A 15414-nucleotide genomic window follows, 5' to 3' on the forward strand; every position below is an offset into this window, starting at 1 on the left:
CCAGTCACAGGGCAGGATTCATCTCATTTAACTGGAGATGTTTATATTTAAGATACTCACCTCAAAGCCTCCTTTGGCGCTCAGCAAAAAAAAAAAAAAGAAAAAGAGGAAAAAAGTCCTTTTTAGCCTTTTAGGGAATATTCAGGCATTTATCCAAGGCATGGCAGCCCCTGAGTGTTGGTTGAGAGGTATCTGCAGGGGGGTGATGCCTGAGCTGGGTGCCAGGTGTGACCACCTTGCTGTAAGTGTCCCAAATCCAAGCACTCCCCCTTCCCAGCCACTGCAGGAATTTGGAGAACCCTCTCCTACCTGCCAGAGGAGCATCACAAGGGGCCACAGGAAGGATGGGGAGTAGGATAGACTTGGCCTTGATCATCATCTTCTGCATTTAACCGTCTTTTGTGCTGCATGGGACATTTTCTCTGCAAGATGCTGCCTGTTGCATCTTCAGCGTGATCCTCTAATGAGTCTTTCATGGTTTTTCAAGCTCCTTGAGAATAATGAAGGCTAATTTATCACCTTAAATTACTGCAGGATCTTAAAGCCACGAGGAAAAAGCTGTGTTTTAATTCTCCCATTACCCACCCTCTCTCCCTCTGCTCTGTGGTCCCAGGATGGGCAGAACCTGTCGAGTTTCGTGTTCCCCAATTCCCCCCAAACAGATTTGTCAGAAATAAAGACAACTCCTGTAGCTTTGTAATTAAATATTAAAAGCCCTTGATTAAAGAGCCATAAATCACCGAGAGGCCTTTAAATTTCTATAATGTCTCGTGGCCTGGTGTGTACTGATGGCAATCTCATGCTCATTTGGCTTTGGTGGGGAGAGACAGGTACCTCCAAATATTGGCCATCAGACACTGATCTCTCTGATAATGGGGAAGGAGTGAAAGCAACATTTAAATCAAGCTAAGAAAAATGTCCTGGTGGGATGAGCCCTGAGCACCGAGGCTTGTGTCCTGGAGGAAATGGTATTTCTGGTACAGCAAGTGTAGCACAGGGAAAATTGTAATTAATAACTACCTGGGCTAGTGGAAGGTGCCCTTGCCCATGGCAGGGGAGTAGAATGAGATGGTCTTTAAAGTCTCTTCCAAACCAAACTACTCAGTGATTCCCTGATTTTTAATTGTGGCTCTGTCCTGGTCCATTCTATGACTCCTGGGGTGAGTGAAGGCAGGGCTGGGGTATCTGCAGGGCTGGGAATGCTGCCTGCAGTCCTGTGTGGTCCAGACCTGCTGCCCTGGAGATGATCCTCATCAAACTCCCTCTGGAGTGAGCTCCTGTACTAGGTGCTTCCAGTTTCAGTGAGACCTGCTGACCCTGGACAGGAGCAGAGTAGAACACCCTGAGTAGGTCCATAATCCCACCTGAGACTCCCCATGGCTTTGCCTCTTTCAGCTGAGGCCCATCTGATGCTCTTTAATCTCTCCTGATGATTTAACCCACCATGAGTCTATTCCTGATGTTCTGGGATGCAGGTTGGAGGTGGCCAAACACATTCACATCCTCTCTGGCCATGAAAACTTACACATCCAGGATCTGGTGCTGCTGTTTGCATGGAATCATAGAATCATTAAGGTTGGGAAAAGACCTGTGCAGGAACACTGGGTCAGGAACATGTCAGGAAAACACTTGCAAAATAAAACTTTGTTTTGGACCCCCCCTCACAGCCCCCAAAACCTGGTCTATCAGAACATGCAGCGCTGCTCACCAGTCAACTGGATCCACTCATCCTCTGCTGCAGATGAGTTGAAAGTAATGTCTCAAAATATGGCAGGGAATTTAATTATTTGGAAATGATGTGAAGGAAGGGAGGGTCAAACCTGCCGGATAATTTATTCATTACAAATATTTCCAGAGGCTGTAATTGAGGTGCTCTTTTAATTGTCCCAACCACTCCAAAAAAACCCCAGCTTTTCTAATAAAGGCTTTGAAAGTAACTGTCATTCAGCTGTATAAACCTCTATCAAAGTTGGCTTTTGACTGGCTGATGGTATCACCCACTGCCTTGACTTTATTTTAGCTTATTAAAATTGATCCTAAATAAACCTGATATGCCCCAAATTATTTTTCCTTAAATTAATTGGAATGCAATTTGTTCTCAGCTAGATTTGCTGCCATGTTGCATCTCGCAATGCAAACACGAGTTTGTTGGGTCACTCTAATTAATTTGATTTTGTATCTCAGCCCTCCTACCCATCACCAGCACTAAATGGAATTATTTAGAAATAACAGAGATAATGCTGGCAAAATAACATGCCGTGACAGGACCAAGCTTTGCTTCTTTAGGAGGAAAAAAAAATAATAATACACAACATATTGAGGTAGTTTATTTTTTGATTAAATGCTTCTGCTTTGCCTCGGCATTTATCTTTCTGAGACAGCTCCAGATCAGACCAAATGCATCATTCCATTAACATTATCTCTCTGTACATTTGAGTGGGGGTCCCCAGATAATAAAGGGTTACAATGTGCATGGCCAGCTTACACCTCCAGCAGCTGTTATTCCTTCAGTGAGGATTTGTCCAAAGGTGTCAGGAGGCGGGGAGGGAGGGGGGGAAGGGATGCTGCTGCCTGGTTGTTGGGTGAGGAGTCAAATGGCTTCAAAGAGATGGAGTGGAGCTACTTAATTCACGGGCCCTAATGGAGACATCGGGGCCGGGAGCTGCACGAGGTGACCTGGGTTTGAAGAGATGACATTGAGTCATTTTGTTTAAAGGCTTTGACTCAAGTGCTGAGCAACTTCATGATGTGAGGTAGCCCTGCAGCCATAGAGCTTGGTCTGGGTGGAAAGAGAAATGGGAGGGAAGTAGGTGTTGCAGATGATCCAAAATATGAATCACAGAATCACAGAATCCAGCGGGTTGGAAAAGCCCTCCGAGATTATCCAGTCCAACCCTTGCTCCAACCCCGCCGTGGTTCCCAGCCCATGGCACTGATGCCACATCCAGTCTGTCCTTAAACACCTCCAGGGACAGCGACTCCACCCTCTCCCTGGGCAGCCCATTCCAATGGCTGAGCACTCTCTTTGTGAAGAATTTCTTCCTGATGTCCAACCTAAACCTCCCCTGGCCCAGCTTGAGGCTGTGCCCTCTTGTCCTACTGTTGGTGGCCTGGGAGAAGAGACTGACACCCACCTGGGAGGAGTTTGGGATGGACAGACTCCCCCAAAGGAGCACATGATGGTTTGGGTGGCAGAAAATAACCAAAATAATCATTAGTGTGAGAAAGGTCAGTCATTGCCCCTTTTGCTGTCCCTGAACGAAGGAGCTCTTCCTATGAGGTTGGGAAGTGGAGAAAGCAGAGAGGTGGAGATCTCAGCATGATTTAGAGACAAATTAAGTGCTGGTGATGGGAATATCCACATGAATAATACAGAAATTTCGAGAGTGTTCCCTTATAGAAGGGAAGCCTCTTGTCCCAGATTTTGCTGTGGGTGGTAGCTCCAAACATCCTCAGTGACCACGGTCAAAGGCTGAACTCCAGACCATTATCCTGATTTGCTTGGCAATTTGTAACCACTCAGAGGTGGAAAGAGCTAAAAATATTGGTTTTAGACGGGGGAAAAAAATTGGAATTTGTACTCCCGAGGTGCTGCACCATCAGTTTATAGCTCTGCAAAGGGGTCATAGGTCTTCAAAGCTGTTCTCTTGCACAGGTTCTTTTCACCACAGGTGGATCCACCCAGCACAGGCTAACAGGAGAGCAAGTCAATGTGTTTTGTATAGGTCCTACCCGTAAACAAAGTGGAGAAGGCAGCTGACCTGTTGTTATATGTGCGTATATATGGTTTTTTTAAGCTTCTAGGAAGGGCTGGCTGAACAAGCCCCACTTCAGCCTTAGAGAGAGGACACACTCTTGGGAGTATGGGAGCATGTTCAGAGGAGCTTTTTAATCCCAGGGTACTGGTGTGACTGTGTACCAACTATTTAACAAGTGATCTTGTTCATCAGGGAAATGTCTTTCTCTTCCCCTTCCCATTTATGTCTTCAGTCACCCTGCTCCACTCCCCCCTGTTTTCTGTCATTTCTCCTTCTGTTCTTCCTCTCTGATACCATGGTGATGGAGCTGACATATAAGAATAGCTATTCTTCACTGGGGTTCCCACAGCATCCCAAGATGAGCTTATGCTTCTCCCCCTCTCTGTCTCCCACGTTCACTAAGTGGGTAACTCTGCGTGCTGCCAACCCCACATGCTAAAAAATATGGGCTAGCCTTCCCCCCCTCCTCCCTCCCTCCTATCCCCATGCAATTGGCTTAAAAATCATGAATTGCAGCAACAAAAAAAATCACAAACCTTGGGCTTGGTTCGTATAATTTTCAGTTATTTTTTCTTTGAGCCTGGTGTTCTAACAAAACAAACCTTTCACCGTGTGCTGCCTATCAGGACCCGCTGCTGATTTGGGGCAGTTTGACAGGCAGTGAGATGATTTTAGTCCTGAAAGTTTTTGGGAGTGGGTGGCTGGGTGGATGTTCCCTGAGTGAGGAAAATGCCAAAGCTACGTAGGAAAGAGGCTTTATAAATATCCCTATTGAGGAGTAGCCACGAGTGACGTCCACAATTAGCCGTGAGATTTTGTAGGCTGTGAAGTGTATTTTTCATATCCTTTTCCCAGCGTCTGAGGGAGGCAAACTTCCTAAAATACCTTTCTAGATTATTACAAACTGCAAGGGCTGGGCAGGGCTGGGTCATCCTGGGAAAATCTGCAGCCTGGCTCCTATCCTGTCTCCTGGAGAGACTGGAGCATCTCCCAGGAGCTGCATCACAGCAGCAAGTCTGACCCAGGACCTGAAATCCCAAATTAAAGCCCTAATCTCTTGATTAGTTCCTTCCTCTCTTTAGGATGTCCTGTTTTCTTTTGGATTTCTTCTGATTTGAGCATTGCTTCTCCTTAGCTGAACCAGCAGCCCCTTTCAATGCCATGTGCCCCCAGTGTTGGCATCCAGCCTTCCCCTCTCACCTCCCAGACTCCAGCTCCTCCTGCGTGTCCCTGCCCTGCTTTCCTCTGTCTTTCTACCCATTCCTCCATCTCATCCCTCCACCCCCAAAACCTCCCCACTCCTTATCTCCCCCCAGTGCTCTCCAGCCCTCCGGAGCAGGGATTGATTGCTCTTCTTATTGGTATTGTCCTCCAAAATGAAAAAAACAATGAAATTGTCTGACTTCCCCTGGTTGTATCTTATCACTCCACCTGCCTGCTCCCAATATTACTCCCTTTCACTCGTCTCCTGCCGTTTAAAGTAGCCCCTCTCTGGCGTCCCCTCATTTAATTCGACAGCCCCAGCCTGTGTTTTATACTCCCCTTATCATTACGGGCTGACTGCTCCCCTGGCTCCCATCTCACCCTGCCCCCGTCCATCTGCCCCTCTCCCGTGTCCATCCCCCTTCTGTTTTGTTTGGGCTAACGACAGCCTGGGTGTGACCGCCGGCGATAATGGTCGGCAAATATTTGAAGGGACGAGGAGAAAAATCGTTCCCTGGGGAGTTTCCAGGGGGAGGGCAGAGGGTGAGTGGAGGGATGGCTCCGGAGTTGGCGGGGAGGGGGGAGGCTGGGACAAGGAGAGGGTGGGTGGGTTGGGAAGATGTGCAGATGATGCTGTCGGCCTCGGTACATCATAAATCCCCCTCTGGGTGGACGAGGGATGTGGGATGAGCATCCTTTTTATCCCTGAGTCTACTTGGAAAGACAGGCTCCACCTGCCATGGCACCTTGCTGGTGAGGTGGAGATGGGAAGGGACAGAGAAGGGAGAAAAAAGTAATGAAACTACAACAAAGAGAGGAAATTTAGGCTGAATAACTCTGGAAGTCCTCCTATAACTCAGCTGAGGTTGGTGAACTAGTGTCTGAATCCAGGTGCTGACATGGACTGGAGCACACACCGATGGGAAGGAACTCTGGAGAGGGAGGGGACAGTCAGGCCCTGGAGGGCTGTGAGGCTTCTGTGAGTTGCTGGGACAGTGTGAAAGAAGGTTTTGCTTCCCCACAGAAAACATCCAAACAAGTGGGGGGAAAAAAAGGAGGGCAAACCTCACCTCTGTTTGACGCTGCGCTGTGTCTGCTACAGGGCTGGGAAGGGGCAGGTGTTAGATAACTGAGAAAAATGTTATTTAATAAATGCCCTACTAAGAAACCTGCCAAAAAAAAGTGTCCCTGCAAGGACTGGCAGGGAAGTTAAGGGAGTTGCCTGAGGCTGTGCAGCAAAATCAGTGGCAGAGGAGAAAGGGCACCTTGCACAGCTCTGCTCCGTGCCAGGACACCCTGGGTTTCTCAAATAAACCAATGTGCAAACCCCCGAGACTCCAAAGATATATTGGACAAAGCACAAATGGAGAATGGCAGAGATGGACCCTCTCAAGGGCTTTTTGTCTACCCCTCGTTTGAAATTGGCTGCAAAGATGCTGCAAACAGAGGGGAAGGCAGTGGCCAGGTGACCAAGTGACACAATCCTCTTCCCTGGGAACTTCTCTTACATTTTTTTGACAGCATTTCTGTCTCGTTTTCAATCGACACAACCCCTCCTGAAGCTGGTAAAGCTGCCAAAATCTTGTAGTGCGACATCCCCGGCAGCCAGAACCCAGACCAAGAACTGAGCTCGCCCTGTCCCTCCCCGGGATGTCACAGCGACAACGCAGAGCCCTGGACGAGCTTTAAACCCTGGCTCGCAATGAATGTTCCCCCCTCCACCAGCATGATAAAGACATCCTTTGTCAGCGGTGGGGACGGTGACAGCTCCCCAGGAGGGGACAGTTTTCTTTCGCGTGTCAACAGAGAGGGGCGAGTTGGAAGGACCTGAAAGACCGGATGGCAGAAGGGGGTGAAAAAGAGACCTGGAGGAACAAAATTATAAGTTAGCAGCCCTCTCCCCGGACGGGTGTTTTTTTTTTTTAAGGTTTCGCCCGGTTTGAGGGATTTTGAAGCTGCCACCAAACCCGGTCGCTGCAGGTGGCGCTGCGATGTTGGGTTTTAGCGGTGGCTGCGCTCGCCCAAGCCCGGAGCTTTTAACCATCAGCTCCGGCTTTCAGCAACTTAAATACAGTGTTGGTTTAACAAACTTGTAAAATGGCGGGTCAAAATAATGATAATAAAATCTCCAAACAACCCAATTTAGGTTCTTACTTCTCTCTCTCTTTTTTTTTTTTTATTAGTTCTTCTTTCTTTAAATTAGCTCCTCTGCTTTGTTACTGGAGTCTCAAAGTGTACAGATGTATATCCTCGGAAAGAATAGGTGTTTTCTGTTCTTTGGGTGCTGATGGGAGTGATCCCTGTGTGTGGCTGAGGTAATAAGGCATGAAATGAAAGGATGTGTGTGCTGTTTGCTGCCTGCAAACCTCTCCTGCTTGCTGGAGAGGGAGGAACTGCAGAGAGATGCAGAGATGCTGTTGGCATCCAAGACTTCATGAGCAATGGAAGGTGTTTTGGGGCAGCAGGAGGGAAATCAGGCTGTTTGGATGGAGACAACATGACTTTGCCTCTTCCCAGAGGATGCTGAGAGCAGCTTTGGTGCTGTTTGGTGGGTTTTCCCCCAGGAATGGAGCAGTGGGGGTGCCCAGGTTCTCTCCCTGATTTTTTGCTGTGACCTGGGGGGAAAAATATCCACTTGATGACAACAGGGTGAGCCTGAACCCTCCTTGTCCTTGGGCCTTTTTACTGCAGTTATTCACGGGTCAGGGGAGGTCATTTGGGTTTTCCAGCCCTAACCCTTTTCCGCCCCCGCTGCCCAGTTCATGAAAAGGCCTATAAATAAAGTCCCATTTGTCACTCACTCCTTCATGAACCCAAACAGCACAGGCATATATTGACTCATGCCATTGTCTTAAGAAGCAGAAAGAACTCGTCTTAATTTCTTCCTTCCCACCAGATAGCGGGAAGTAATCTCGGCATATCCAGATTATCCCTGTTCAGCGGAACAGCCTGGTTTTAAATGGAAGACCAAATTTCCCAGAGATTTTCATATGTTTTTATTAAATGGAGCTGCAAGCGAGACTGGACATTAAATAATACTGTATTGCTTACAGCTGAAGTGATCTTTAGAGGTTACTAACCTGCCATTGTATCTCTCAGATTTCTGTCTCGCTCTTCCATTGTCATTTTGCTGTGTTATTACTCTTCAGGCTTCACATAGTGTTCATTTCTCTGAATGAAAACAAATGACTCCTTGCAAGAGGCAGGAGATAAAGAATAATAAATACATTTTATGCACCACCTTAAAAAAAAAGGGCTCAGAATCCCCATCCATCCATCAGGAAATGTAAACCAGAGCTCAGGCAAAACACACACAGGCGCGCTCAGGCACGAGCCCGGGAGATAAAACTTGTTTTAAGGAAAACATGATATTGTTTAAAAATAAATATCTTGGAGGATGCAAATAGACAGCCCCCGGCCCCCGTGTTTTGTGGCATAAATTTAAGATAATTAAAAATACAAAGCTCGGATTAAGCCTGATTTTCTGTGAATGGGAGAGGCTGTGGGGAGGAGGGGGAGTCCTGCTGTGCCTGGTGCTGTACAAGCTGCCCCCGAGAGGCAATTCTTGCCTCCCGAGGGACAATCCCTGCCTCTGATCGTGGCTATCGATTGCCACGAGTGGTGGGACCCCCTTCACCAGCCACCCCCTGCATCCCTGCTGGATGCCTTCTACTGGGGAGAGGGAAGCTGTAGGATCAGCCCCGGAGTTTTGCCCTTCCTCTCCTGATGGGCCAACACTCCTGAAAAGAATCTCTTTGCTTCCACCCTTCCCTAGACCTGTTCAAGGTGCCCATCCTCGTGGCATCAGGGCTCCCAGGGGAAGGCAGCCCTGTTGCTGCGTGCTGCCATCAACACCCTGAGAGCATCCCCTTCCTTCCCACCATCTGCTGTCTGCTCCGCTTTCGGCCAGAGGAGAGCTGGGATATTACCTGCAGAGAGGACATCGGGTCTCTGCACGGTGGGAATGAACTTGTGGAGCGGGATCTGCTCCGTGGGGCATCCTGCCGGACACCAAACTCAGGCAGGAAGCACTAATAGCTTTTAAAAAATACTATTATTCCTGCGGCTGCCGGGAATTAAAGGAAGCCCCGGCGAGCGGAGCAGCTTGCAGCCGCTCTCCAGGATTACTGCTCACCCAGGCTGAGAGATTGATCTTCCTCTGAGCCTCCCCACGCCCGCTCTGATCCGCTCTCCTCCTCGGTGTGTCCAAGCCGGAGGAGAGCAGCGGGGCACAGGCTGGAGAGGGAAGGGAAAACAGATGCCAGGACCGGGAAGGGTTTTTCTGGCGAAGGAATGGGGGGAAGCAGCGAGGTGCGGTTGATTCCTTGAGTGGGTTTTGGGTTTTATTCTTTTTTTTTTTTTTTTTTCTTTTTGGGCAGAGACATTTCCCAATTAGCCCAATCAGGCTGGAGATCCTAGGTGTCAGTAGTGAGTAGGAGCGAGGGAAGGCACAGGAGGAGGAATCCAGGCAGCCGGAGTTCCAGCCGTGGGAGAGCGGCGGCGGCGGTGGCAGCCCCGGGAGGCGGCCCCGCTCCCCTCCCCGTCCCCATCCCCATCCCTTTCCCCATCCCCTGCAAACTTTAGGACGACGAAAAGCTGCTCGGGGGACCCCCCTCCAGAGACAACCTGCGCTCCTCCGCCTTCTCCTCTCTCCCAGAGGTGGGTGGGCTGGAGAAAAGGAGGAGCAACCGGCCACTCTCTCTGCAAAGAAAAAAAAAAAAAAGGAAAGAAAGAGAAAAAGGATAGAAAGGGATTTTTATTATCGCTTTAATTTTTTTTTATTATTATTGTTATTTTTTATTATCCTTCCCTGGTGTATTGGGCTGGCGTTGCCGCCGCACTTCCACACCTCTCCGGCTTTTTTTTATTTTTTATTTATTTTTTGGGGGGGAGGAAGAGGGGTGTGTGCCTGTGCGTGGTGCCTGCGTTGGCAAAAGAGCCTGGGTGTCCAAGCCCGCTCCCGCAGCAGCCACCATTGGCGAGGAGGAGGGCTGGGGAGGAAGGGCTGGCGAGACAGCCGCAGTGCGAGCCCTCCCCGGCGGGCGGGAGGCCGCGGCGCCGGGCGCGGAGCCGGGCATGGCCCCGTAGCGCATCCCCTGCCTGCAGCCCGCCTGCCTGCATCCCGCCTGCCTGCTCCTCTGCCTGCCTCCCCCCCACTCCTTACTGATTTACAGGCGGGGGGGGGAGAGGGAAGGGCTGGGGGAGGGAGGGAGGGAGGGAAAGAGGGAAGGGGTAATTTGGGGGGGGAGTGAAAACTGGAGCTGCGTTTCCCCCCCCCACCCCGCCCCGCGCTTCCACCCCCCCCCGGCTCTGGGCGAGCCAGACACGGTTTGCCCAGTGCAGAGAGAGGGGCTCCGTGTTCCGCCTCCGTGGAGTATTTGGGATTGGAGAGAGTGACACACACACGCACACACACACACACACGCACACGGAGACCATCTGCAGTGTCAATGCGGCGCCTGCTCTGAAGACTGAAGTGGGGGGAAAGGAGAAGAGAAAAAAAAATAATATATATATATATACACCAAAACCCACCCAAAGCAAGCGAGGAGCACTGCCAGGTAAGGAGCCCCCCCGCCCCGCCCGGGCGGCAGGGGCTGCGGGAGGATCCCCGGAGGATGCCCCGGGAGGGCCGGCGGGGCTGCAGCGGTACCTGCCCCGCACACCTGGCGGCGGTGGAGTGGGGCCCTGGGAGGGGCTGCTCCCCAACCCCGGGTCCTGGGGAGGGGGTCGGGGCTGGCGGGCAGGGACCCCCGTGGACAGCGGGCTGAGCCAGGGGGCTCGGGCACGGCCCCTCCCGGCCCGGCTTGCGAGGATGCCGGGGAGGGGTGGGGGTCGCAGCGGGGAGCCCCCCTCCTTCACATCCCCAGCGCGCAGGGGACGCGGTGCCCGGTGTCCCCCCGTCCCTGGGTCCCCGATGGCTTTTTCCCCCATGCACAAGGCTCAACTTTTCTCCCCGGGGGTAGCGGCTCCAGCGGCGCAGTCCGTCCCTCATCACCCCCGGCTGTGGATTTTCCTCCCCTCGGGGGGTATTTTCCCCCTTCGATGCTCCAGCGCTTTCCTTGGGCGAGGGGCTGGAGGCATTAGCAAACTTTTGCTGCTCCCGGTGAGGTTGCAGCTGGACGGGGCTGGAGGCAGAGCCCTATTCCCGGAGAGGATAACACCTCCCGGGTGACCGAGGGATGGGGACATGGGCCACCCCCGGTGGTGAGCACCTAGGGGGGAAGGGGAGACCTCCGTCCTTTCCCTTCCTGCGAGGTGCTGGAGAGTTTTCCTGCCCAAATCCCGGCTGCGGAGTCAGCGCTGCTAAACCTCCCTCCTTCCCTCGGTGCATGTGTTGTGCTGCAACCGAAACCTGCGTATTGATGCTCTGCGTTTATCAGACATATGCCCTTAAATTATGTAGACAGCGAGAAGTGATCTAAACACCGAGCCGCACATGGTTTTGGTGGAAATCTAATACTCCGGCAGCAGATGAATTCCTCCCAGATAAACAAACCCACTTGCTCAGCCCCAGCAGGGCTAAGTGCTGTTTGGGTTTGTAGCGGCTGCATGTGGCTGCTCCATCCCCAGCCCAGAGCAAACCCTCCTCCTCCTGGGGCTCCATCTGCTCCCGGTGTCGGGAAGGGATGCAGCCAGCGTTCGCGGTGCTGGATGCGGATGTAGGACCTTCAGGACTCGCCTTCATGGAAAGGACCAGGTGGAGAGCGTGTGGCTGTGCTCCTCTCCCGTAAAACTTCCACCCCGCTTTGCTTCCCAGCCCTGCCACCGGGCAGCCGTGCCAAACAGCTCGCTGGAAACGCACCTGATTTTCCATGGCTTCCCTCCGCTACCGGGATGCGGTGCCTGGGATGAGAGGTTTTGGGTAAAGCGAGCGGGTTCTGAGGCTTTCGGGTGGTGGGGGTGAGTGGTGCAGAGGGAAGGTTTGGATCGGGACACCTGAGATTGCTTGGGGATGCTCTTGCTCCGCGGGAACAATGATGGTGTCAGGGGATTTTTACAGCCTATGCAACCGCTCGCAACCTTCTAGAGACTTATCTTGAGCATGCACTAGTCCTGCACAAATATTTCGGGAGGCGTAAAGCGTGCTAACTTATTTTCTTTATCTATCCTCTGTTTCACCGGGGTTTCGTTTATAGAAACCGGTGAAACCCGTAAGCGGGCAGGACCAGCGGAGCGAGGGGTTGCTCTGCCTTTGCCGTCTCGGGGATTTTAATTACGGCGTGTGCCTCCCAATGCGAGATTAGGTGCTTTTTCCCCTGGCTAAGCCACTGGCTCAAGATCCAGGGGGTGCGAGCAGCGTTTTGTTTGTGGTTGAATCGCCTGGGGAAGCGTGTGTTTGTTTGTTTGTGTACGGGATCCTTCGCTAGAGCCGGGCTTCCAGCGGTGCAACAGATGTGTGTCTGCTTCCCGTGTGCAGCCAGGTTTGAACATGCAATCCCAGCCCCGTCACGGAAGCCTGGGATTTTCATCCCTCCTGCGCCCAGACCCATCCTCCGTAGGGGTGTCTCCTTTCTGAAAGGACCAGTCCAAGGCTTTTTCCCTCTGTCCCATCTTAAACGTGCGGCGATATCGATACGATGCGCGATAACTGACAGCCGCATGATCTAAGTGTTGTTTATGTCCAAGACGGGTGTTTTAAAATCCAGACTGATGATCAGTCGCGGTGCTGTTGGGGAAGCATTTGCTTGATGATTGTAACTGCCTTGTAGGCGCCGAGGGCTGGTGTTAAATCTACTCAGCGATCAGCCCAGCACCTGGCGAGCAGGAGGGATGAGCGCTCTCGCAAATCCAGAGGGAGATGCTGAACTTCTCCACAGGGAGAGGAAATATTCGAGCCTTCCCCCCATGCATTCACCTGCCAGCATCCCTCTCCGCGCCGCAGCCAGCCTGGTGCCAGACAGCCTGTGGATGTGGCAAAGCCCAGGGCTGAGCACAGGCACGGGAGCGGCTGAGATCCCTCGCCGGGAAGGCAGGAACCGTCTTTGGAAGCCGAATCCCGAGGGGCACCGGGCTGCCGGAGCCGGTTTCATGTCGAATCCTCTACTTTTGCAGGCTGAGGAGGGGAGGAGGGACGCCGGAGCCCCTTTTGTGTTGCATCTTTTTCCTTTTACCGAACCGCTTTGTTTCTGCCTCCCAATTTCCTCGATGCCGAGCGGCTGCAGTAAAACCAAACCTCCCTCTGGCAGCGCCGGGGTTTGATTCGCGCGCTCACACGCCCCAGGGTGAGGAGCCCTGCAAGGTCTTACGGTGCTCGGGCGTGCTGAGGGTTAACGCCGTGTAGGAATTAATTTCTCATTTGGAAGGGAGCTCTGCGAAGCTCCCTGCAAAGCTGAGAGCGGCGCTGGCACAGTGGGCTCGTGTTCCGCGTTGGGATCCTACGTGGGGAGGGTGTTGGAGGTAGAGTTGTTGAGTTTCGGAGTTAGAGGTGCCAAAGTTTGTGGCTTGGCACTGCCTACACGTGTTTTCGAGCAAGATGGTGTGCTGCCCCGGGAATCACTTGGCTCCTCCTGATTTATTATTCACAATACTCCTTTATGAGGTCTCCCATGGCTGAGATTGAGACCCCGTGGCTGAGACTGAGACCCCACATCGCCTCTTTGCAGAGGGGACTCAGAAGTCTCACGTCTTGTCCATGAATTCTCCTCTACAACCAGAGATGTGTTTTGGATTATGAGTTTCCCCTGGTAGAGCCCTCAAACTGCTTGATGCTCAAATAAAAAGCCCTTTCTGGTCCCCACCAATGTGACTAAAGGCTTCAGAGGGCTCTTTCTTACTCCTTCTTGCTTGCAAGACTCAGTTAATGGACACCAACCGCTCCAGGCGCCCAAGGCAACGAGACTTCCCGTCTGTGCTGAGAGTCTGGGCAACCCACTGACTTACTGCAGGGCATCAGTGATGAGCGTGCTTCCCTGCATGACTGTCTTCATGTGAGAAGTGCTTTATACCCTTTAGCTCTGAGCTCTCAAGGAGCCTGTGACCAAAAAAAGAAAAAAAATAGAGAAAAAAAGAATTACATAGAATTACGCCCGGATGTTTCTCGCTCAGGCTCTGAAGGATTTTAGAACAGTGGGAAAGTGTTCTCTCGTTCCCACGGTGTGGGTTGGGAAACTGAGGCACAGAGAGGCAAAAAGCTCAGTCTACATTTATTGATGGGAATTCTCACTCATCGCCACGAAATGCAAACTGAACCCCAAGTTTGATGGTGGGAGCAGGGAGTGCTGTCCTGCCCTCAAGGCTGTGCTTCAAGGGCCAAGAGCAATCCTTGGTCACAACAGGACACTTTCGAGATTGAATTTTTTAATTAAAATGACAAATGGGTGCTTTTGAAATGAGACAATATCATAGAATGGTTTGGGTTGGAAAGGACCTTAAAGCTCATCTGGTTCCAACCCCTTGCCATGGGCAGGGACAGCCAAACATCTTGGGTTAGTGGATTGGCCTGGGGGCAGCTGTGCCCTCACGAACCTTGGTCCTTGTGTCTTTGAAAAATTTGGTACAAAATGCTTTTAATCACCTTTGGGAATGGAGAGATCATTGCAAAAATGATGACCTGAGATGCCTACAGTGTGTGTGGTGATTTTCTGGAACTGGCATTCTTCCTTGGGGTTTTTTTGACTCATCCCACAAGAACTGTCTGGGGTTTTTTTGTTCTTCACGTGTGCATGAGCTCTGTAACTTTACCTCATCCTCGAGTGGTTGAACCTTGTGAGGTGCTGAGCAGCCACCCAGGGAAGAGGTGCCAAGTCTGCATCCCCTGCAACAGGAACCAGGGTACGGTGGCATCTGCCCTGCACCCTTTCCTTTATTAAAAAACCCTCTGTGAGCCCTTAGAGATGCTGGGAAGGCTTTGAACGGGCACCCTTTGGTTTGAAAACCCCATGGCCACTTCACTTCAGATACCTGCAAGCCTGTGCAGCTCCAGCTGATGTGAACCTTGCCAGGTGATTCCTGGAACATGGGAAGCCAGCTTTTTGCTGAAATACAGTGTTCCCAGCTGTTTGCATCTCCAATTGTTTGTAGAAGGCACCAAGTTCTCAGAACCCAAAGACCTGAGTGACTGGGTTGAAACCCCCATCCCCACTGTGCTTCCTGTCAGCAGGTGGCTTTGGCTTTTACCTGGGGGAATCACTAGAAAGAGAGAGGTCATTTGCAGACTCTGTGACTTTCTTTTACTCCAGGCTTTGCTGCTGAGAGGGTTTTCCAGTGTTCCTTAGATACTTCATGCTGGGAAACAGAAATCCAGATGCAAAAGTCAAGAGGCTGAGATTCCCAGGTTTCTTTTGCAATAGAGATAAACAAAACCTCCCACTAAATGTGGCTGGATTTGCACTGATGACCCAAAAAGGAGACCCTAAATTGCCAGTTCTCCTGGTTTTCATCCTGCTCTCTGAGTTTCCTTCCAGCTCTATTATCCATACACGAGTGGTCTGCTGGGGCTTTCCCACCCAGC

The 15414-nt window shown here is 51.4% G+C and overlaps 1 protein-coding gene across 2 annotated transcripts in view; it reads left to right on the plus strand.

The window, feature by feature from the left end:
* Window positions 1-10199: 10199 nt before the first annotated feature.
* The window catches only part of PLXNA4 (plexin A4), a 451641-nt gene continuing 446426 nt past the window's right edge, over window positions 10200-15414 (plus strand). The window contains exon 1 of one of the 2 annotated variants that reach the window (XM_027702477.1): window positions 10200-10522. The gene's annotated coding sequence lies outside the window, so the exon portion shown is untranslated. Of the gene's footprint in view, window positions 10523-11431; window positions 11662-15414 lie in introns of those variants that run through there. The other variant, XM_027702478.1, reaches the window with a different exon arrangement.

The sequence above is a fragment of the Neopelma chrysocephalum genome, unplaced genomic scaffold (genome assembly GCF_003984885.1).
Source record: "Neopelma chrysocephalum unplaced genomic scaffold, ASM398488v2 Primary Assembly neopelma1_187, whole genome shotgun sequence".
Taxonomy (NCBI): domain Eukaryota; kingdom Metazoa; phylum Chordata; class Aves; order Passeriformes; family Pipridae; genus Neopelma; species Neopelma chrysocephalum.